At 56.4% G+C, this 23,031-nt stretch overlaps 1 protein-coding gene across 4 annotated transcripts in view; it reads left to right on the top strand.

The window, feature by feature from the left end:
* The window catches only part of LINGO3 (leucine rich repeat and Ig domain containing 3), a 41,226-nt gene that overhangs the window by 12,578 nt on the left and 5,617 nt on the right, over window positions 1-23,031 (top strand). The window contains exons 2-3 of one of the 4 annotated variants that reach the window (XM_054049969.1): window positions 1,528-2,410; window positions 12,409-12,500. The gene's annotated coding sequence lies outside the window, so the exon portion shown is untranslated. Of the gene's footprint in view, window positions 1-1,247; window positions 2,411-3,890; window positions 4,051-12,408; window positions 12,501-13,805; window positions 14,205-23,031 lie in introns of those variants that run through there. The other 3 variants (XM_054049968.1, XM_054049970.1, XM_054049972.1) reach the window with 3 other exon arrangements.

Genomic DNA, 23,031 nt, shown 5'->3' on the forward strand with positions numbered 1-23,031 from the left:
CTGAGGGAAGCAGAGGTGTTAACCTCAGCCTGGTGCCTTTCCTCAGCATCTTTATCCTGTCCTTTCTTTAAAGCCCAAAGTGATGCTGAAGGAGCATCAAAGCTAAAGGGAAGAGGTGACAACCAGAGCGGGAGTGGCGCTGAGCTAAAACCCACATCGCAGGCGTTACTCACAACCAACCTTTTCCCTTATCCTGAGCAAAGCACTTCTCTGCGCCCTCTGCAAAGCAGAATAACAGCACCAAGGGAACACAATGAGACCTGGATGAGGGCATTGAGTGCACCCTCAGCAAGATTGCGGGTGACACTAAGCTGGGTGGAAGTGTCGATCTGCTGGAGGGTAGGGAGGCTCTGCAGAGGGATCTGAACAGGCTGGACTGCTGGGCCGAGACCAATGGCATGAGGTTCAACAAGGCCAAATGCCGGGTCCTGCACTTGGGGCACAACAACCCTATGCAGCGCTACAGACTGGGGGAAGAGTGGCTGGAGAGCTGCACGGAGGAGAAGGACCTGGGGGTGCTGGTTGACAGCCGACTGAACGTGAGCCAGCAGTGTGCCCAGGGGGCCAAGAAGGCCAACGGCATCTTGGCTTGGATCAGAAATGGGGTCACCAGCAGGGCCAGGGAGGGGATTCTCCCTCTGTACTCAGCACTGGTGAGACCGCACCTCGAGTACTGTGTTCAGTTCTGTCCCCTCACCACAAGAAGGATGTTGAGGCTCTGGAGTGTGTCCAGAGAAGAGCAACGAAGCTGCTGAGGGGCTGGAGAACGTCTGACGAGGAGCGGCTGAGAGAGCTGGGGGTGTTTATCCTGGAGAAGAGGGGGCTGAGGGGAGACCTTATTACTCTCTACAACTCCCTGAAAGGAGGTTGTGGAGAGGAGGGAGCTGGGCTCTTCTCCCAAGGGACAGGGACAGGACAAGGGGGAATGGTCTGAAGCTCCACCAGGGGAGGTTCAGGTTGGATATCAGAAAAAAATTCTTCACAGAGAGAGTCATGGGGCACTGGAACAGCTGCCCAGGGAGGGGGTCGAGTCGCCTTCCCTGGAGGTGTTTAAGGAACGGGTGGATGAAGTGCTGAGGGACATGGTTTAGGGAGTGTTAGGAATGGTTGGACTCGATGATCCAATGGGTCCTTTCCAACCTGGTGATTCTGTGATTCTGTGAGACAGAAATAACTTAGTTTTCTGGTGAGAAGCTTGCAGAAGGGACAAGGACAAGGTGGCCCCCTCGGATCCAGGCTCCCCTTATTGCATTGCCACGCTCCGCGCCACCCCCAAAATCAATTCTAGTCCTTCCCAATAGGCAGCAAAGCATCTTCCAGCAGATCAACCCAGCTCAGCGCTTGGCTGGCAGCGACAGGAGCGCGAGGCGTTTGGGCGAAGCAATTCCCCCTGCCCCTTGATTAATAAAAAGGCAGAGCGAGGGCTGGGGGGGGGGGGAACCGCACGCTGTTTAATTGACTCGGTGTTTTTGAACCAGCAGCTTAATGACTAGGTTCAAATTAGCCAGAATCACCTTTTCATCCTAGGGAATTGAAATGAAATGTGGATCGCTCCAGGCACGCCCTCCCCCCCCCAACGCCAGCCTCTTAAAAATACATCTCCAACCAAACCAGTTGCGCTTCTCCTGCTCGGATATTTTTTTTTTCCATCTTTCATTACGCAGAGAAATTGTGATCAATGAAATTCCTTTGCGTCCGTGTAAATCTGCTGGGGTTTTTAACTGCAGATCCAGGGATGAGGTTGGGGACCGGGGAAAAGCCTGAGATGCTTGCGCCTGCGATGAAATTATGAATCCACATCCCAGAGCAAACGAGCGGTAGGAGGCAGCCAGAAATCTCCATCCGCGGAAGCGCTGGGCTGCAGCAAGGGATGGAAGGTGCAAGTGGAACCAAGAAGACACCCAAACCGAGAGGGCTGCTGGCATTTCTCCTGGCAACGTCCTGCCCGAATGGAACCAATTCAGGCAAGAAGATCTACTAGCAGAGCATCAAATCAGCCTGGGATGCAGCGCTGTGCCCTCCTTACCCCTGATTTCTTCCCTCAGTTTCCCCATCTGTAAAATGGAGACTATGCTGTCAAATCCTGCTTGAAAACCGCCGTCAGATGCAGAAAATGGAAGTGAATTACTCAGGTGATGCTCGTCGGCAGTCACGGAACAGATTAAGAGCACAGAACACTCTGCTTCAGCAGCTTGTGTCCCCTAAGCCCTGTGACCAGCGAGGCTAACGCCAGCCTGGACCAAGCGGCGATGAAGAGCAGCAGTTCTGCCCTGGAAGGAAGTCAACCCTACCGTGGGAATTGGCCTCTCTCATTCTCCAAGCCTAATTAACCAAATCATCTGCGTTTGTGGGAGGCTTTAGCAGGAGTGGAGAGGGACAAGAGGAGAGCTCCAAGGAGGAATGGCTAACGGTGAGTGCTCTCTCCACGTGGGATGCGGGTGCTGGTGGGATGCTCAACGTTATTGCCCTGTGAGCTCAGCATCTTCCCAGCTCTCCTGAAGCCGCCTGTGGGTTTGGTCCTCCTGCGAGGGACAACGGAGTCCACTGTGGGGGCACGAACGTGGGACAGCTGGCTGGGTTGGGGCTGTGCTCGTGCCTGGTGTTAAGGTGTCCTCTTTGTCCCAGTTTCCTTTTTGGACAGAAATGATCATGTTGGTCCGTAATTGCCTGCATGGGGCAAGCCTGCAGTGCAGAAAGAGGAGCTCGCGGGGAGGTGGGCACCTGTCCCAGGGCAGGCAGACAGGGTGGCACCAGGGGCAGCGGGATGCGAGGATGCTGGTGTGGGGCTGGAGACACCCCGATGTGCTGCCATGGGGCTGGAGCCCCATATAGGGGGGTATAGGGGTACCTCAGCATGCTGGTGTGGGGTTGGGGACCCATATAGGGAGGCATAGGGGTACCTGAGCATGCTGGTGTGGGGCTGGGGACCCATATAGGGGGTTATGGGGGTACCTGAGCATGCTGGTGTGGGGCTGGAGCCCCATATAGGGGGCACGGGGGTACCTCAGCATGCTGGTGTGGGGCTGGGGACCCACACAGGGTGGCATGGGGGTACCTGAGCATGCTGGTGTGGGGCTGGAGCCCCACACGAGGAGGCATGGGGGTACCTGAGCATGCTGGTGTGGGGCTGGGGACCCATATAGGGCAGCATGGGGGTACGTGAGCATGCTGGTGTGGGGCTGGGGACCCACATAGGGCAGCATGGGGGTACCTGAGCATGCTGGTGTGGGGCTGGGGACCCATATAGGGCAGCATGGGGGTACCTGAGCATGCTGGTGTGGGGCTGGGGACCCATATAGGGCAGCATGGGGGTACCTGAGCATGCTGGTGTGGGGCTGGGGACCCATATAGGGGGCACGGGGGTACCTGAGCATGCTGGTGTGGGGCTGGGGACCCATATAGGGCAGCATGGGGGTACCTGAGCATGCTGGTGTGGGGCTGGGGACCCACATAGGGGGGCACGGGGGTACCTGAGCATGCTGGTGTGGGGCTGGAGCCCCATGGAGGATAGCATTGAAGTACCCAAGCATACAGATGTGGGGCTGGGGGATCCCAGGCAGGGCAGCATGGGATGAGGAGCCTCAGAGAGGATGGCATGGAGGCAGATGAGCATTTTGGCATGGGATGGGGTGCCAGGCAAGGTATCCCGGTGTGGGGTCAGGCTCCGGGCAGGGTGCCATGGGGGTACCCAGGCATGCCTGTATGGGGTTGGAGTCACCCAGACTGACGAAACGATCCTGTTGGTCCATAATCACCTCCATGGGGGGAACCTCCAGTGCAGAACGAGGAGCAGGCGGTGCGGGGGGCGCCTGTCCCAGCGAGGGCGACACGAGGTGCGGGGTTGGGGGGGGGGGTGATGGTGGGATGCTGGGGACCCTCCCCCGTTCGTACACCATCCAAGCGGGGAGCACACCTCTGCCCTCCCCCGGCCCTCCCCCGCGCTGCCGGGGCTCCGCGGCTCGGGCGGGCGCTGCGGGCACCGGCGAGAGCGAAAGGACCGCGAGCGGAGCGGAGCCGCCCCCGGGGCTGCGCGGGGGCCGGAGCCGAGCGGTGAGTGCGGGGGGGGGGGGGGGCGAGGGTGGGCAGAGTGGGGAAATAGCGCTTTGATGGGCAGGACAGGGTCGTGCCGGGCCGTACCGGGTCGTGGCGGTCCTTACCGGGCCATACCGGATCCGGCCGAGCCCCACGTGGATGCGGGATGTGCGGAAAGGAGCGGCAGCGCAGCCCCCGGGGCACCCACCTCCCCCCGCACCCCCAAAAAACGGCTCTCCGGGCTCTGTCCGGCCGCTGCTCGCTGCCCCGGGCTGCAAGGCCCCTCCGGTCCCCCGCAGCATCCAGCCGGTGCCCCGGGAGCCGGGGCTGAGCATCCAGCCGGTGCCCCGGGGAGCCGGGGCTGAGCATCCAGCCGGTGCCCCGGGAGCCGGGGCTGAGCACCCAGCCGGTGCCTCGGGGAGCCGGGGCTGAGCATCCAGCCGGTGCCTGGAGAGCAGGGCTGAGCATCCAGCCGGTGCCCAAGGACCCGGAGCTGAGCATCCAGCCGGTGCCCAAGGACTCGGAGCTGAGCACCCAGCCGGTGCCCAGAGAGCGGGGCTGAGCATCCAGCCGGTGCCCGGGGACCCCGGGCTGAGCATCCAGCCAGTGCCCGGGGACCCGGGGCTGAGTATCCAGCCAGTGCCCAGGGACGCGGGGCTGAGCATCCAGCCAGTGCCCGGGGACCCGGGGCTGAGTATCCAGCCAGTGCCCAGGGACGCGGGGCTGAGCATCCAGCCGGTGCCCAGGGACCCGGGGCTGAGCATCCAGCCGGTGCCCAAGGACTCGGAGCTGAGCACCCAGCTGGTGCCCAGAGAGCGGGGCTGAGCATCCAGCCGGTGCCCGGGGACCCGGGGCTGAGCATCCAGCCAGTGCCCAGGGACGCGGGGCTGAGCATCCAGCCGGTGCCTGCTGCCCGGTGCTGGTGTAAGGGAAGCGGTGCTGAGCATCCAGCTGGTGCGAGGGGCTTGGGGATCATCATCCAGCCCGGTGCCAGTGCCCATGGAGCGAGGCAAGGCTCCGGTTGCTACCTGGGGAGCGGGGCTAAGCATCCAGCCGGTGTCTGGGGAGTGGGGCTCAGCTCCAGTTGGTCCTCGGTGCCTGGGGAGCAGGGCTGGGCTCTGGTTGGTACCTGGGAAGCGGCGCTCAGCTCCGGCTGCAGGCTGGGCAAAGGCAGCAGCCATGGGCAGGTTTGTTCCCCCCTGTGCTGCGTTGGCACTGGGGGGGTTAAATGGCCTCAAGCAGGCAGAGAGCTGCACCAGAAGGTCCAGCCTCAACCTGCCCACCTCCATCCTTCCACCACTCTGCCCTCGGCCCTGGCACTCCGGAGGGTTTGGTACCCGCAGTCTCCCTGCCGTAGCCTTTCCCTGGCAGACCTGAGCGGGTCTGAGCATCACCCGGGCATCAGGAAGGGTCTTTTCCCATCTCATACGGCTCCTGTTTTCCCCTCAATCCGGCAGGTTCTCGCTCCTTGCCATCCCAGGGCCCTGCCTGCCCTCTTAGCACCTTTAATTTTAAGGCTAAGCGGCTTCTCCTGTCGAAAATCCCAGGAATGGTTTAAATGCAAATGTTCCCGGGGGTTCTGTTTCTTGAGGAAATGGAGCAGGCAGCAATCGCAGCGTACGTGGTTCCTCTCGCTGTTCTGGAATAGCAGCCTGCCTCTTCCTACTCCTGATCCCGAGTACTTTTGTGCCAGTTTCCTAATCCACTTGCAAAGCGGATTGAGCTAAAACCTGACAAAAGGTGCTCTAATTCCTGCGGCGTTCGCGCAAGGGAGCGGTTGCAGAAGAGCAGCTGCTTGTTAAATTCCTGCCCAACCTTACTCGGAAATGAGGTTTTTGGGAAGGCGAGAACAGCAAAGAGGAGGAGGGAAGATAACAGAAGCAGGCAGAGCGCCTGCAAAATAGATGAAGAGCCGATGGGTGCGTGGATCCGCAGCCTGGCAGCACCCGGAGTGCGAGCCAGTCTCTTCGGAGTGAAGAGCATCAGCTGCGCCAGCTGGATCCCAGCGATGGGATGGGGATGGGGATGCCTGGGAAGGACCAGCCTGGGCCTCTCAAAGTGCTCCCACTTGCTGCTTAGTTTTGTGGCTTGGATTTGGCTTCCGATATGATGCTTCCCATTCTCACCCTGGCTGGGATGTGCAGCTTTAGGCAGGAGGTTGTCCTGCCCGGAGCAGGATGTCTCGGCAGGCTCTGGCTTACCCCGGTCCAGCCCTGCTGGAGGGAAGATGCCTTGAGAAAAACTGCATCCAGAGGGGGGAAAAAGTTCATATAAACATCTCTCTTGGTCATATCATAAGGAAATAAAACAAAAATCATGGTGTAAAAGCAGAGTTGCCCGGCAGCTCTCAAACAGCTGCTTGGTGCAATATCATAGAACGCTTTGGGTTGGAAGGGACCTTCACAGGTCATCCAGTCCAACCTCCCGGAAGGAGCAGGGACATCTTTAACTCAATCAGATTGCTCAGAGCCTTATGTATTAGCGCGTGCCTTTAAAGCCAGGGTCACATTCTCCTCCTGCCCTTATAAATGCAGGAATTCAGGCAGTGAATCCCACAAGAACCCCTTGGTAAAGGGGGTGGCTTGAGGCTTTGCACCCCAAAACTCTTCTGCTGCAGGGTGGACGCCGGTGCTGCTGCCTTGCACCACGGTGAAAAAGGTTGTACGTGTCCTTTAAACGCGATAACAATTGAAGATGCGTTGGGGAGCTGCCAGTTTGGCAGCCTGTGATTGATCCGGTTTCATTTGAGCTAATGTATTTCTCATTGACGTTTCTGTGGTGCTCACAAAGCTGGAGGGGAGGGAGCAGAGTTGCTGCCAGAGGACTTGTAGGACCAGGTGAGTTTTGGTGGAGAAGTCGTGAGCTCTGGTCACCTCCACGTTGCTGGCGTTTCTCAGGCGTTGCTAAAATCCCTCTTGGATGTCTATAGTGTTTCCCAAAGCTTCTGGTCCTTGGCTGAGGATGCTCTCAAGCAGAGCAGCGCCCAGCCTGCAAAGCAGCTGGAGAAGCATCCCAAGAGCAGGGAACGAATGTGTTCCCACCAGCACGGGGAAACAGGAGGCACAGCAGCTTCATGAAAGAGTTTGGGGTTTTGGCTTAAAAATCAGCAAAGAGGGGAGATTGAGATGAGATTTTAGGAAGAAATGTTTTACTGTTTTACCAAAGTAGTGGTTGCCCCATCCCTGGAGGTGTTCAAGGCCAGGTTGGATGGGGCTTGGAGCTCCTGGTCCAGTGGGAGGTGTCCCTGCCCATGGCAGGGGGTGGAACTGGATGGGCTTTGAGATCCCTTCCAACCCAAACCATCCCATGACTTTAGGATTGCTTTTGTCCTGCCCTGTTGGGAGGAGGGAGCCGGAGGGGAGACAGGAGCTGGGTTGCTTTTCACCCCTCTTGGCTTCTGAGCTGCCCTTTGGCATCGATACCCGGGATGGGAAGCGGCTGTGCCGCGCTGAGCAAGGACCTCACTGCGGTGATAGAGCCGGGAATGGCCAGATCCTGCACCGCCCCACTGCTGCCATGCTCAGCTCTTCCCAGTGGACACGCTCGTGCCGATCCCTCACTGAAGATAGCAGGGCCGGCGGCTTTTTGCCTATTTTTTTTTTCAGTGTTTTGAGCTCAGGAATGTCTGCTTTTATTAGCTCTGTTAATCCTGCATCACAAGATAACGCATCCCTCGCTCCGAGGCCCAAATCTAATCACCGCCTTTTCCCTCCGAGCAACAGCACGGGCCTGAATTAAACATCGAAGTCGAAGCCCGCTGGTAGAGACGGACAAGAGCGCTCGGCTGTATTTGCGCTTGATGTTTAAAGGCTTTAAGTTGCTGTGGTTGGAATGGATTTTTTTCAACATCTCGTTGTTGGTTCAGCACTGTTTCGCCCCCGAGCATCCTGCTGGGGAGCGGGTGGTCCCTCTCTGCTCGGCAGCGCAGGGAATCGGAGCTGCCGTAAGGCAGAAGGAGCAGGCGATCGCGTATCTGCTCCGGCAGATCCGAGCCACGTTGCTTCTGCGTTCGTATCCCTGGGATAGGAACAAGCTGTTGCCGTACCCCTGGAAATAAAGTTGGGAATGAAAAGCACATGGATGGATGCGTTTTTGCGTGGGCAGCGGTAATTCCCGTGCTGCCGGCTCGCTGCGGCGTAGGCAGCCCAAGTGGGATGCCCGTCGCCAGCAGCATCTCCCTGAGCCAAATCCTACATCTCGGAGCTAAGCGACCTGGGGACTGAGCGAGGCTGTCCCTGAGCTTGTCCTTGGCCATACAAACTCACCAAGTGGCTATAAAAAGCCCAACGTGCATCTTGTGCCTCAGTTTCCCTGTCCTTAAAGGGATGCAATCCAGAGGCCGGGCTTTATAGCTTCATATGCTTTCTCAGGCAGCCCAAACGCTGCTGCCTGCCTGCATCTGCCGCTGTAAAGCAGTGATTGAGTGGTCTGAGAGGGGTGTCGGGCACTGTGCAGCTCCTTTCCCATCCTCAGTCGGAGGCTGCAGCGCAGGGGTGGGTTGTGCTGCTGATGGAGGTGCTGCTGGAGCTCAAAGGGCTGCTTTGTGAATCCTGGAGACACATCAAAACGAGCAGGCGAGGGCAGAAATGTTCAAAGCAGAGATTGAGAGATGAAGGAAAGCAATAAAACCCACGAGAACATTTGGAAAAGATGCTGAGAGCCACTCCGGCTCAGTGGCTGCGGTGGGGAAATTAATTGGGCTTTGGGCGTTATCAGTTGACTTTTCTGAGAGGCTATTTTTGAAGTTTCTGTAGGCTTTACCTTGAAAGATGAAGCAAATGCTTCCACCAGGGCTGGCTCCTGGAATGCCGATGAAGCCCTGGCCCAAGATGCCCCAAGAAGTCGTGGCTGCTCCATCTCTGGAGGTGTTCAAAGCCGGGTTGGATGAGCTTCTGAGAAGCCGCATCCACTGGGAGGTGTCCCTGCCCATCGCAGGGGTTGGAACTGGATGGGCTTTGAGGTCCCTTCCAACTCAAACCGTTCTGTGATCCTATGATACAGTAGTGAGGAGAGCTGGACCGCAGCATCGCTCAGCTCTTTGCAGGAGGCACTGGGCAGCCGTCGCGTTGTGCTGGTTTCTCTTTCTTTTATCCCTTTGCTTTAAGTCGTGATGCTTTTGGGCTGTAGCTTGGACACTGATGCTGCTCTGGGGCTGTGCGGTGTTGGAGCCGGGGGCTGAAGCTGGGCAGGATGTGGACCCCGGGCTGATGTGAGCGGCAGAGCGGGGCGACAGCACTTATCCTCAGAGAGCAAAGCCCTACCTGTGTGCAGAGCCAGGGTCTGCCTTCCCTCTTCTTCCTAGAAAATGAGCAAACTCAGGACAGGAGAAAACCCACCACGGTGCAGTGAAATAGTGGGGACACGGGTGAACGATTTGGACAAACTGCAAGGAACAGCTTCTTCATGGATGAGATAAAAACTAAAGCAAGCCGTGAAGGGTCTGGGCTGCTGTGGTGCCTTGGCATCCCTGTGGGCACCCGGCAGCCGGGATCCTGGGAGCAGAGGCAGTGTTGGTCTCACCAAGTGGCTCCGTCCTAAGCGGCAAAACCATCCCCAGCACAAGCCCTGCTCCTTCCCGCGCCGTCTGGCTCAGCCCAGCTCTTTCCTTGCTTTCCTGTTTTCCTCCCCCTCTGTACTTTTCATGCCACCTTGAGCCTCGCTGTAGTTTGCAACCTCATCCGTCGTATGGATTTGGTTTTTAAAGCTGCATTTGGTCTCTTAACAGCTCAGACCTGGAGCGCTGGGGCGTCTTGCTTGGCTCCTCGTGTGCCAGCCAAAATAGCAGCGGCCGCGTTCCGTAGTGGAGACGAACAAGTGTCACCAAGAATTAAACTGACAGATCCCAGCATTGAGGTCTCCGAGGTTTGTGCTTTATTAAGCAGCAGTGAGTTCACGGGAAAGGACTTTCACCCGGAGCACCGGTTGTGTCTACGAGAGAGCTGGAGACTATATTTAGGCTCAGCCGTGTGATGGGAAGGCAGGACCAGGCGCTGTGGGAGGTGAGCTGGGCATCCTCGGCTCCTCCAGGGCAAGCCCTGTCCCTGCAGAGCCCAGGGAGGAATTAGAGGGGACCAGGAGATGGGAACAGCTTGGCTTGGAGACACAGTAGGGGGACAACGCATGGTGCTGTGGGGCAGGAGAGCTGGAGGGGTCCCCTCGCCGTGCCGTGGGGTCTTTCATGCCCAGACCCACCTCAGCCATAGGCGAGAACATGTGGCATGGCTGGCAAAGCCCCTTTGAGCAGGATTCACTCCATCTCCACCTTGCTTGTATGCAGGATGAATCCTTCACCGGGTTAGGAGAAAGGCTGCGCCCCTGAGTATGAGCTGATGTTTGCCCCCATTGGCCCCTGCCCGACGCAGCGTCGCCCTTCAAGTTATTCCCTCTTCCTAAAATGATGATAAGGTGATTTAAGAGATCAACGTTTTATCCCTTTGCCTTAGGGTCTTCCTCTTCCAACCTCCCCCTCCTATTAAAAATTAATTGTCTCTCCCAGATCTTGTTGCTATAGCGAGGGAGGTGGAGAGAAATAAAAGAGGTTCTTGGAGAGGAGGAGAGAAAATATTTAATAAGAAGGAAACAGAAGAAACATTTGAAACAAATATTGTCCCTCTCTCCCTCTCGCTGCCTCGGACACGTTGGATCGCAAGTGGGATTGATGGGCTGCACGGTGTGGGCTCAGCTCGCCTGGCTCTGCAACACGAGGAGCTCTGGCTGCAGTCAGGCAGCGGAATAACCAAAGTTAGAGGAATGACTGTGGAGATCTCCAGTGGAGATTGACCATAGCTGGACCACGTAGGACCCAGGTGAGGTCAGGAAGGCACTTTCCATCTTCAAAAGGTCTTATGAGTGTGGTCCTTGCAATGCTCCTTGTGGGTCCGTGATCAGGAGGGGTTTGCAGAGCGCCGTCCCACAGCGCTGTGCTGAGTGGGGTGACTCTGGACGAGAATCCCATCCAAACTCCATCAGCTGAACCTCCGTGGTGAGCCTGGTTTATGGATGCTATAAGGCGAGTGGTTTTGTTTCTGCATGTGGGGAACGGGAGCGATGGAACCCTGTGCCCAGAAATTGTCCCTTATCTACCACTTCAGACCCGGTCTTGGTGGTGCAGCCAGAGGAGCAAACCATGAGAGTGGTTGGAGCTTCTGGCCTCTTTTTCCAGAGGGTCACCTGGTTTGACCTTCCCTGTGCTCTGGACAGCTGGGAACCAACTCCTTAGGATTGCCAGAATAAGCTATTTTGTGTTTTTCCATTTAAATCTCATTTGAAGGAAAGTCCATCTGGTTCCTTTCGTGCTGCCAGAGGAAAAAGGCTGCTCTCAGGTCAGCTTCCTGCAGGGCATCTCCTCACTGGAGACCCAGGTGAGGTCGCATGACCACGATCTCTGTCTCTTCTCCTTTCCATCACAGCAGCAAGGTGGGATGAAACAACGCCCCTGTAGCTGAACACGAATTGGGGCTGGAAAACGAGCAAGACCCTGCAACGCAAACTGAAGATGAAGTGACAGAAATGAGATCTTAATTGTGACCTTCTTCTGTACGCAGGAGTATTAACTAAGTGTGACAAATGGAGCACAGAATAAATAATCCTGCCTTCGTTAGTCCTCATGCCCGGGGCTCATAGGGACAGGAGTTGGACTCGATGAAACTTGTGAGTCCATTCCTGGATGGGTTTTAAGGTCCCCTCTGACTCAAACCATTCCATGATTCTCTGGTTTTCCAATTTTTCCCCTTGACTTTTGCAGAAGGATGCTCCTTGGGGGCGTGCGACTGGGAGAAGATTCCAAATGAATGGCCCACGACACCCCCTCCGCCACCATGTGTCATTTTCATTGTTCATATTTCAGTAACTAAAGGTCAAACGGAAGCCTTGGCTGGCTGGGAAGTCAGATATTAATTGTAGTAATGAGCTCCCTTCTTCTGGATGCCTGATAGCAACTTTTCCAGCCAGACCCTGCAGATGTGTATCTGTAGTTCTTCCCAAACCACGAGAGACCCCCAACCCCAGGAGCCCCTCACTCCCTCCACGCTGCTGCTCACAGCCACAGGACACTTGATGGTGCTCAGGGTCCAGCCAGCATTGCACCGCCCTGGAGTCGTAGAATCATGGAATGAGTTGGGTTGGAAGGGACCTCAAAGCCCGTCCAGTTCCCACCCCCTGCCATGGGCAGGGACACCTCCCACTGGATCCAGTCGCTCGAAGCTTCATTCAGCCTGCCTTTCAACACCTCCAGGGATGGGGCATCAAGGTTCTTCCCCTCTCTGGGAGGTGCTTGTGTGCCGTGTCCTTGGGCTTTTGGGAGCATTTGTTGGGATTTCTGTGCTGGATGCTGTGGAAAGGTGATTTACAGCCATCTCCTTGTGCTGTTTTGTCCAGAGGAGCTGAGGCTGGTTGTGCCGGACACTCATCCCTGGTCTTGGATGCTTCAGCAGACCCAGATGTCGGTGCGGCCCAAGATCTGCAGAACGGTGAGTGCTCCTCGGGTGAAGTCGGGGGCAGCTTCATCACTGCCTTTGTTGGGTTTGTACACTGGGATGCTTGAAATCCAGCTCATTTGTAGCTGGTGGCCATCCCTGGTTGGTGGCATTAGGTTCCTCCTCATCCCCAACCTCGTTTTGCAGGATGGAGCACTCGAGTGGGAGGTTTCTTCCCATGTAATAGCTGAGGAGCCTCTTGCCCATTGCCATGACCCCAAACTGAGCAAGAAGGAACTCCAGCAGGAGCACGATGTGAAGCTCAGGGCTGTTAAGCTCTGCTACTCTCTCCAAGGTTGCTGGCAGCCAGGAGTGAGGACCCCAGCCTTGGTCACACTGGGATTTGTGTGCAGCATTGGTTTGAAGAGTTGAGATTTGGGGTTTGGATGGGGATTTGGGAGTCCACCAGCTCTGTCCTGGGAGAGGGGCTCTGGAGGCTTTGCCTTTGCTCAGCTGTCAGGATGCTGGATAGGGAGTTAAGGGATACGGCCCTACCATCCCCTTCCGCTCACACCACAGAGACTTCTGACTTTCGGGAGCCTCTTTGGGGCTACATATGGGAAAGAAGTTCTCCTGGTCCTGTCTCAATCCAAATGTCACTGCTGGGGTGGTGGAGCTGGACCACCCAAGACCTGGCTGGTCTCCTCCAAAGTCTGAGCAGCTCTCCATAGGGCTCAGGTAGGGCTGGGATGAGTTCTCCATCCCCATCCCCTCTTGAGGGCTGATTACAGCGAGGGGGATTGGTCTCATTTCCCCCGGCAGGACAAGGTGTAGATTGCAACGTCAAGCATTATTTCACCCTGTAATAGCATTTTCCTTTCTTTGCTCGCTGCTCCTGTGATCGTAATTGAGATGGCAATAAAACTTCTAATGCAGCAGCTGTGGATGGGTCTTAAAAAATGCTTTCAGCTCAGGATTGATGCTGAGCGGAGCTGAAAGGTAGAGGGAAAGCTGTTGGTCCACACTCCCTGCACCTGGAATTCCTACTCCAAGCTAGGTTTCCAGCAGATCGGAGGCTCCATAGCTGCACCTCTCACCCCTCTGCACCTGCAAAGGTTTGCTCGTGGAGCTGTGAGCTTGTTTTCCTGCAGAAAGCCGAGCAGTCCTGTTGGGACTGGGTTGTTTTCCACCCATAGCTGCTTCTCCTGCCCTGTCCTCGAAGCAGACATCTGCTTGTCAGTCTGCTTTGTCAGTCTGTTCTTCCTGCCCATGAGTCCAGCCATCCGGTTGAATTAAAGCCTCCAGAATGATGCGTTGCCCTCACGAGGTGCGGTGCCCATGGGCTGGCAACAGCCTGGAGCTCCGGGCTCCCTCTCCGGAGGGAAGGCAGACTCGCCGGCATGCTGGGAACCCCCAGAGCCATGGGTGAAAGCACCGCATGGGGCCAAACCCTTAGGAACAGGATCCTTTTTGAGAGTGAAGTCTGGAAACGGCTGTTTTTTTCCTCTGTGAGCCTTGGGGAGGTGGCTGGGACTGTCTCGTCATCTTCATTTTGCGCTGCTTGTTGGTGCCGCTGCGGTTCAGGTAAAGGATTAAGGGTAGACTTTGTCTCCAAGGTCCAGCGCCGGCAGCTGGAGACATCGATCATGGTGTGATTTATGTGCCAGCCCCCCTGCGGGGCTCAGCCCAGACATGTTGAGCTTAATGAACGACCTAATCTAACGAGGGCTGGCGCGCTGGACCAGGTGGACAAACGAGGTTGGTTGCTGGAGCAAAGCCTGCAGGGAAGCAGCCGCCACTGGGGCTGCTGCAAAGTCCTCGGGTGGTGGCACTGGGAGGGCTCTGCTGGGTGAACTGGAACTGGGGGGCGGCTGAACGTGTGCCAACCTGAGCGCTCCGCGTGCCCCTGAGCAGCGTCATCCATCAGCTTCCTAAAAGGTGGCTGATTCGAGCGTATGCTTTTCTGTTATGATTATTAACCGTCCTGCTCCTCAACTTCGTTGATTACGGAGCTGCTTGGGTTAAAGAAGCGAATGTGCAGGATCCCTTCACGGGGCGAGGTGGCACGTTCTCCCTGCTGCTTGGGAGCCCCTTTAGGTGATGCGTCTGCAGGACACGGGTGCTCCAAGCATGGGGGGACAGCATGGGGTGTCCCCACCGCTGGCCCCAGCACAGCCTGGGCTTTGCCTGGGGATGTCCTACTTGACCCGGGCTCTGGTGATCTCCTGCCCTTCCCTTCCCCGTGGCTCCAGCCGAGCGTGGCGCGGTGCCTTTGGTGCTCTCCTCTGCTAAGGTTTTGCTCGCAGCGTGTTGATCCCAGGCTGTGTTTCAGCAGCCCTTGGTGTAGGAGGTAAGTGATGAGCTCATGAAGCGGCTGCGCGCCCCGGGAGTCAGGAGGGGGAAGCAGATGCAGGAGAAGGAGCAAATTCTCATTAAATGATCTTTATTTGTGTCTCCGTGGGGGCAGGAGCCATCGCCAGCAGTGCAGCCCTGTTTTCCGAGATGCTCTGCTCACAGCCAGCGTACGTGCGTGCCCAACTGTCGCGTCGGTGCCGGCTGGGGCTGTTATGGGCTTGGGTTTTTTAAATCTCTCAGCAACATCATGATGTGGGTCTTAGAACCGACAGATGCCAGAAGGATGTTTCCTGGGGGCTCAGATTCCTCATCCCCTCTCCTGGTGCTGAGCTGGGAAGAATGCTGAGCACAGGCAAAGCATGGACCCTGGGCTGGTTCCGACGGGGCAGCTTTGGTTCTCATGGGGCAGCTTTGGTCCAAGATGGGGCAGCTTTGGTTCAGACGGGACAGCTTTGATTCAGATGGGGCAGCTTTGGTTTGAGATGGGGCAGCTTTGGTTCAGATGGAGCAGCTTTGGTTCGAGATGGGGCAGCTTTGGTTCAAGACGGGGCAGCTTTGGTCCAAGATGGGGCAGCTTTGGTTCAGATGGAGCAGCTTTGGTTTGAGATGGGGCAGCTTTGGTTCAGATGGGGCAGCTTTGGTTCAGATGGGGCAGCTTTGGTTCAGATGGAGCAGCTTTGGTTCGAGATGGGGCAGCTTTGGTTCAGATGGAGCAGCTTTGGTTTTAGACGGGGCAGCTTTGGTTCCTGACAGGGCAGCTTTGGTTCAAACAGGACAGCTTTGATTCGAGATGGGGCATTTTTGGTTCTAGACGGGGCAGCTTTGGTTCTGATGGGTCAGCTTTGGTTTGAGATGGGGCAGCTTTGGTTTGAGATGGGTCAGCTTTGGTTCTGATGGGTCAGCTTTGGTTCAGATGGAGCAGCTTTGGTTCGAGATGGGGCAGCTTTGGTTCAGATGGAGCAGCTTTGGTTCGAGATGGGGCAGCTTTGGTTCAGACGGAGCAGCTTTGGTTCAGATGGGGCAGCCTTGGTTCAGATGGAGCAGCTTTGGTTCAGATGGGGCAGCTTTGGTTCAGACAGGACAGCTTTGGTTCGAGATGGGGCATTTTTGGTTCCAGATGGAGCAGCTTTGGTTCGAGATAGGGCAGCTTTGGTTCGAGATGGGGCAGCTTTGGTTCGAGATGGAGCAGCTTTGGTTCGAGATGGGGCAGTTTTGGTCCAGACAGGGCAGCTTTGGTTTTAGACGGGGCAGCTTTGGTTCAGATGGAGCAGCTTTAGTTCCAGACGGGGCAGCTTTGGTTCAGACAGGACAGCTTTGGTTCGAGATGGGGCATTTTTGGTTCCAGACGGGGCAGCTTTGGTTCAGACAGGTGAGCTTTGGTTCCAAATGGGACAGCTTTGGTTCCAGATGGGGATCTTTGCAAATCCCTGGGCTGTATCCTGCCCTTTGGTGGGAGAGAAGTGGTTTTACAGGAGCCTCCTAGACCCAGGCTGCCTCTGAGCTCGTAGCTGGGTCCTCTCCCAACTGGTGGATGACAAAGACACCATAAGGGACGTGGCCAGCAGCTGGTCCTGGTGACAGACGAGAATAGCCAAAGGTACGATTGGACTCAATGATCTCAAAGGTCTTTTCCAACCAAATGATTCTATGAAAATGCTGGGAGAAGTCCTGGGGACGTGTGCTGTCAGCCTGCATTTGCCTTCTAGACCCTGTGATGTTAACAGGCTTCTGCAAATTAAAAGTTCTTGCTGCGCAGGAGAAACTTGTTGGGAATCCTCAAAAAATAACCTCTTGTGGCTGTCCAAGGACCACTGCTTAAAGCCAAGTTTAGCTGGAGCGTTCCTGACAGGTGCTGGTGGAAGAGCTTGCCTGCAACAAGGTGTTCTTTAGCATGGTTGGAGGTGGGGAATCAAGCTCAGCCTCAGTTCCCCTGTGGTCCAGCAGGTATTGAAGTTGTTGAGATCCAGGTCAGGCTTGCCCTCAGCCACCATTTCCCAGCAGAGATGTGGATCTGGCTGGAGGAGAAGGTGGTTTGGTCCAACAGCTTGGGTCAAACCTCTCCTGCACCCACCTGTCCTGCTCCCCCTTCCAAAGCACTCATCGCAGAGGAGTTGTTCACCTTGGCGGAGAAATAAAGATGCTCGTGGAATATTAAATACCTCCCCAAAGCCCCTGTTGCTGCTGAGTGGCTTCTGCACCTCGTTCCCTCCTACATGCAGTGACCTTTTAGAAACGTCGTACGTTGCGGTTGTATCTAAATGTCTTCTCTCCTGGGAGCATCTTGTGGAGATAGAGATTCAGACGTGATGTCTATCAAGAAGAAAAGCAGATTGCGGCCAATCTGTGGCTGCCTGTGCGGTATTGCCTGGGCCACGTGCTCGAGAATCATAAGGTTGTCTCTAAAAATAAGCGGTGGCTTCGTTTGAGTTGTCTCCTTGGCGTCTTAGCTCATTAGGGAATCCTCGTTTCTGGGTTTTCACAGCGTGCGCAAGGGCTGGGAGATTCCACGTGGGAAGAAAGTGAAGAGCCCCGTGGTCGTGGCTGTTGGGGACTCGGCTAGGACTCGGGAGGGGGACACAGAGCGGAAAGATGGATCCATGAAGACATCAGTCATGGCTTTGCTGGCTAAAAGGGGTAAACTCTGCCTCTGCTGAAAGCTTGCATAGTTTTTCCACTCCAGCATCATCTCGTCTGGCCCTGAGACCCGGGGCTGTCGAGCAGGGGGAGACACGTGAGATGCAGCAGCTGCCAGTCACCAAAATAACTCCCTTCTATTTCAGGTTTTCATGTTTTCAAGCAGTCTCTTTAAGCCATGCTTCAGGACATTTTAAGCCATGCTTCAGGACATTTCTGCAGTGACCTGGCAGGAGCCTGTCTCCTTGCACAGACCTCCCTCCTGTCACGCTTTCTCTTCCCATTTCTGCACGTCGTCAGGAAAAATCTGCTTCTGTTTGAAGCAGGGGCACAAGGATGACTGTTGGGAGCACAGCAGCTGTGGACCCCAGCCTTGCTGCTGGGCGCAGCCCCCTTGGCTGGTGGGTGCAGAGCCGTGGCTGGTGGGTGCAGAGCCGTGGCTGGTGGGTGCAGTTCTTTGCTGGTGGGTGCAGATGTTTGGCTGTTGGGTGCAGTCCTTTGCTGGTGGGTGCAGATATTTGGCTGTTGGGTGCAGACATTTGGTTGTTGGGTGCAGAGCTTTGGCTGTTGGGTGCAGTTCTTTGTGTTGGGTGCAGATGTTTGGTTGTTGGGTGCAGAGGTTTGGCTGTTGGGTGCAGACGTTTGGCTGTTGGGTGCAGTTCTTTGCTGTTGGGTGCAGACCCTTAGCTGTTGGGTGCAGACTCATGGCTGTTGGGTGCAGTTCTTTCCTGTTGGGTGCAGACCCTTGGCTGTTGGGTGCAGTCCTTGGCTGTTGGGTGCAGACTCTTGGCTGTTGGGTGCAGTTCTTTGCTGTTGGGTGCAGTTCATGGCTGTTGGGTGCAGTTCTTTGCTGTTGGGTGCAGACCCTTGGCTGTTGGGTGCAGACCCTTGGCTGTTGGGTGCAGTTCTTTGCTGTTGGGTGCAGTTCATGGCTGTTGGGTGCAGTTCTTTGCTGTTGGGTGCAGACCCTTGGCTATTGATTGCAGTTCTTTGCTGGTGGGTGCAGACTCTTGGCTGTTGGGTGCAGTTCTTTGGCTGTTCGGTACAGTTCTTTGTTGTTGGGTGCAGACCTTTGGCTGTTGAGTGCAATTCTTGGCTGTTGAGTGCAATTCTTTGCTGTTGGGTGCAGACTCTTGGCTGTTGGGTGCAGTTCTTTGCTGTTGGGTGCAGTTCATGGCTGTTGGGTGCAGTTCATGGCTGTTGGGTGCAGTTCTTTGCTGTTGGGTGCAGATCTTTGGCTGTTGGGTGCAGTTCTTTGCCGTTGGGTGCAGACCCTTTGTAATTAGATGCAGACTCTTGGCTGTTGGGTGCAGTTCTTTGCTGTTGGGTGCAGACCCTTTGTAATTAGATGCAGACTCTTGGCTGTTGGGTGCAGTTCTTTGCCGTTGGGTGCAGCCCCGCAGCCACCCAGTGCCCCGGTGAGCCCTGGCCCCCACATCCTGCGGATGTGAGCACTGCGGTGTGGGGCACCCACCAGACAGAGCCAGCTGGGTGCCCTCCTGCCACCGGGGCTGTCCCATCGCCCACCCAGCTGCTCACTTCTCCCCTCTGCTCCTCCAGCCTCCCCAGCCTGGCTTTGCTGGGAAATGAACTGCCCCAGAAAAATGTACGCTGGGTGCGCGAAGAGCTGAGTGAATTTGTTTCCCAGGCAGACTCTGATGGGATTAGGAATAACTCTGTGCTAGATAATTCTCCATTAGATCTGGTGATTGATTTTTCTTCCTTCCTGCCCCTCGCCCTCTCCTCCTCTCCCTGTATCAGCTGGATTATTCTCATGCTTGGTTTGCCAATTGCCTGATCGGTAGAGCCTCGTCAGAGTGCGGCGCGGGCACACCACTGGCCTCCTCTGACCCTCCAAGTATTCCACATCTTTGTTTATGCTTCAGCTCTGATTTAATCTCCTCCAGTCCCCAGCATAATCGTGGTTGTTTCTGCTGCCTTAAGCAGAGGGAGAAACCTGCTGGTGTCACCGCTGGAGCCAGGGAAGGTCCTGGGGATGTCTCTTCACATCCTTCCAATTACGTCTGTTCTCCCTGTGCCTCCTGGTCTTTTCTGGGGTTTTTCCAAGCTCAACGTGGCCACAAACCCACTGGTTTTGCAGGCTCGAGGCAATCATAAAATCATAGAGTGGTTTGGGTTGGAAGGGACCTCAAAGCCCATCCAGGTCCACCCCCTGCCATGGGCAGGGACACCTCCCACTGGATCAGGGGCTCCAAGCCCCATCCAACCTGGCCTGGAACCCCTCCAGGGATGGGGCAACCACTGCTTTGGGCAACCTGGGCCAGGGCCTCCCCACCCTCCCAGCAAAACATTTCTTCCTAAGATCTCATCTCAATATCCCCTCTTTCAGCTCCACACTGTTCCCCCTCGTCCTATCCCTGCACTCCCTGATCAAGAGCCCCTCCCCAGCTTTCCTGGAGCCCCTTTCAGCCCTGGAAGCTGCTCTAAGGTCTCCCTGGAGCCTTCTCCACTCCAGGCAGCATCACTCACCAGAGCTGAGCATGAAGCAGAGCTCCCAGGGACCCTGTATTTTCTTTTTCCTCTGCAGCCCAAAAACATACGGCGGGTGTGGGAGTGTGTGTCATTCCTGATAGTTGTCGCAAGGTGTAATTGAGAACTCAGGGTTCTCCGGCAGGGAGGAAGGAGCAGACGTCTGGATTGGCTTTGGCACAGGAGAGGGGAGCTGGGCTCCTTGTCTGAAGAGCTCTGCCCTGGGGTGGCTCTACCTCCAAGCTGCCCTCAAGACCTTGGCCAAGGCTCCCAGCCCAAGGGATGAGCTTGGGGCCAGGGCTCAGCCTGGCACCCACCTGTGGGAGATGTTGGCATCTGTGTTCAGAGCACCCATCCTCTGCTCCAAGCCTGTGCCAGCAGCTCCAGGTGGTTCAAATCCCAGATCACCACTGATCCTGCTTGATGCTGCCGTATTCCCATTCCCGGTAATTGAAATCTCATTTAGTTGATATACTCTGGGACTTGGGAGCGCACGGAGCTTGTGCTGATGGCGAGTCTAGGACTAGCAATCCTGTCAAACTCTATATCCCAGGGAAAATATTTCTCCACTTCAAGCAGGGGATGCTCAACCACTCCATCCGCCTCTCAAATGCAGCGCGAGCCCTGGCGCGGGGGCTGAGCGGGGCAGCGGTGTCTGCGAGGATGCTGGCACGGCCCCCGGTGAACGCGGAGGAGCCGCCGTCTGCGCGGCAGAGCCGCGGTTGGCGTTGCTTTCTCTGCAGAGCGGCTGGCACGGAGCCTGGCGCAGGGCTGCCAGGGAGCGAGGGCGGCCGGGGGCAGGCAGGCAGCTGGGGTGCTTTGCTGCCGGTTCTTGGACAGGCAGCAGCCAAAGGGCATCGTTTGGGGTGTTTCCAGTGGCGTTTGGCTGCTGTGGGAGGTGAATGTTTGTAGGAGCGCTCTTCTGTCTCGTGCCGCGTTTGGGACATGCTGGCAGTGGCACGAGTTGCTGGCACTGCCACCTCCCCATCACCTGTGCGTTGGGGCATTGGTATTACCCCAAAATCAATGTTTTGAGGATGCACGGAGATCTCAGCATCACTTTCGCTCCCTCCCTACTTGAGGGTCTCCACTTTCTCCTGACATCCCTTGGAAAGGTGGAGTAGTCTGCCCTTCTCCCAAGCATGGAACCTCAAAGCCCATCCAGTTCCACCCCCTGCCATGCGCAGGGACACCTCCCACTGGATCAGGGGCTCCAAACCCCATCCAACCTGGCCTGGAACACCTCCAGGGATGGGGCAGCCACCACTGCTCTGGGCAACCTGGGCCAGGGCCTCCCCACCCTCACAGCAAAACATTTCTCTCTAAAATCTCATCTCAGTCTCCTCTCTTTCAGCTGAAAACCCTTCCCCCTTCATCCTATCCCTGCACTCCCTGATCCAGAGCCCCTCCCCAGCTTTCCTGGAGCCCCTTTCAGCACTGGAAGCTGCTCTAAGGTCTCCCTGGAGCCTTCTCTTCTCCAGGCTGAACAACCCCAACTCTCTCAGCCTGTCCTCGTACAGGAGGTGCTCCAGCCCTTGGTTCATCTCCGTAGCCCTGATAAGGTTCAAAAGCCCCTGGAAGCTGCCCTAAATTCTCCCTGGAGCCTTCTCAGAAGTGGCCGAAGGTTGTCTGCTTCGCTTTCCTGCCCCATTCCGCAGCCCCTCGGCCTTCGGCTTTGCCATCTTTGGTCCCCAGGCCTGTGTACAGCAGGAATGTTATTTTTAAAGACAAATTAAATGCAAAGAGAGCCTCTATCTGGGCCTTCAAGGGGAGTCTTAATTGTTCTCGCTCGCGGGGGACCAGGCAAGCCCCAGAGAACGCTGCATTGTCGGAGTAATGAGCTATTAATAAGTGGCGTCGCTCCGCTCGGTGCTGCCGGGGCTGGAGGGGGACGCTGGCGTTGTCACTGCTGAGGATCTCGGGTATCTGCACCTGGAGCAGCTTCTGTTGGGTGTTGTGGAGCTGGTAGAGACCCAGAGGGGCAGAGCCAACCTTGACTCCTTGCTCCGGGAGCTCAGATTCACCTGGGTTTGTTGGGAGGGCGCTCATCCAGCAGCAGTTAACCCCCTACTATGGTGTTTGCTGAGGAGGTCAGGGCTGTGCCTGGTGGAAAAGCACTTGGGGATGTTGGTTGAACGGAGCTGAACATGAGCCAGCGGTGGCCCAGATGGCCAAGAAGGCCAGTGGCATCCTGGCTTGGATCAGCCACGGCGTGGCCAGCGGGAGCAAGGAAGGCATTGTCCCTCTGGATTTGGTGCTGGTGAGGCTGCACCTGGAATCCTGGGTTCAGTTTTGGACCCCTCACTCCAAGAAAGGCATCAAGGGGCTGGAGTGCATCCAGAGAAAGGAATGGAGCTGGGGAAGGAGCTGGAGAACAAGGGTTATGAGAGCAGCTGAGGGACCTGGGGCTGTTTAACCTGGAGAAGAGGAGGCTGAGGGGAGACCTCATCGCTCTCTACAGCTCCTGGAAAAGGAGGTTGTAGTGAGGTGGGTGTTAGTCTCTTCTCCCGAGTAATAAGCTATCAGATGAGAGGAAATGACCCCAAGTTGCACCAGGAGAGGTTTAGATTGGATATCAGGGAAAATGTCTTCATTGAAGGGGTTCTCGGGCACTGGGGGAGTCTGCATCCCTGGAGGGGTTTAAAAGACAGGTGGATGAAGTGCTCAGAGATGGTTTTAGTAGTGGGCAGGTACGGTTGGACTCGATGCTCTCAAAGGTCTTTCCCAACCAAACGATTCTCTGATCCCACCAGGGCACCCATGGGGCAGCTGATGCTCTGCTGGAGCTGTGGGGTGGGCAGGAGGTCCTGGGGCTGTGGCTCCCGCTCTGCAGCTGCCAGGTAAAACAATGCCAGCAAAGGTGCAGACCTTTGCTTAGAGGATCAGGTGGCACAAGTAGTAACCAAAAGTGGAGTCTGGTTCCCCTGGGTTCATTCATAATGAACGCGGCAGAAAGCTGGCGTGATCGTGGGGTGCCTCAGCAGTGGGCAGGGAGGGGAAGGGTCCAAATTCTCCTCCCATCCCCTGGGGAGGAGGTGTCAGCTCCATGGGATGCAACCAAGCGTGGGAGACCATCAGCCCGGCAGCGGTGTCTATGCTAATAAAC

Source organism: Cuculus canorus, chromosome 27 (assembly GCF_017976375.1).
Source record: "Cuculus canorus isolate bCucCan1 chromosome 27, bCucCan1.pri, whole genome shotgun sequence".
NCBI lineage: Eukaryota > Metazoa > Chordata > Aves > Cuculiformes > Cuculidae > Cuculus > Cuculus canorus.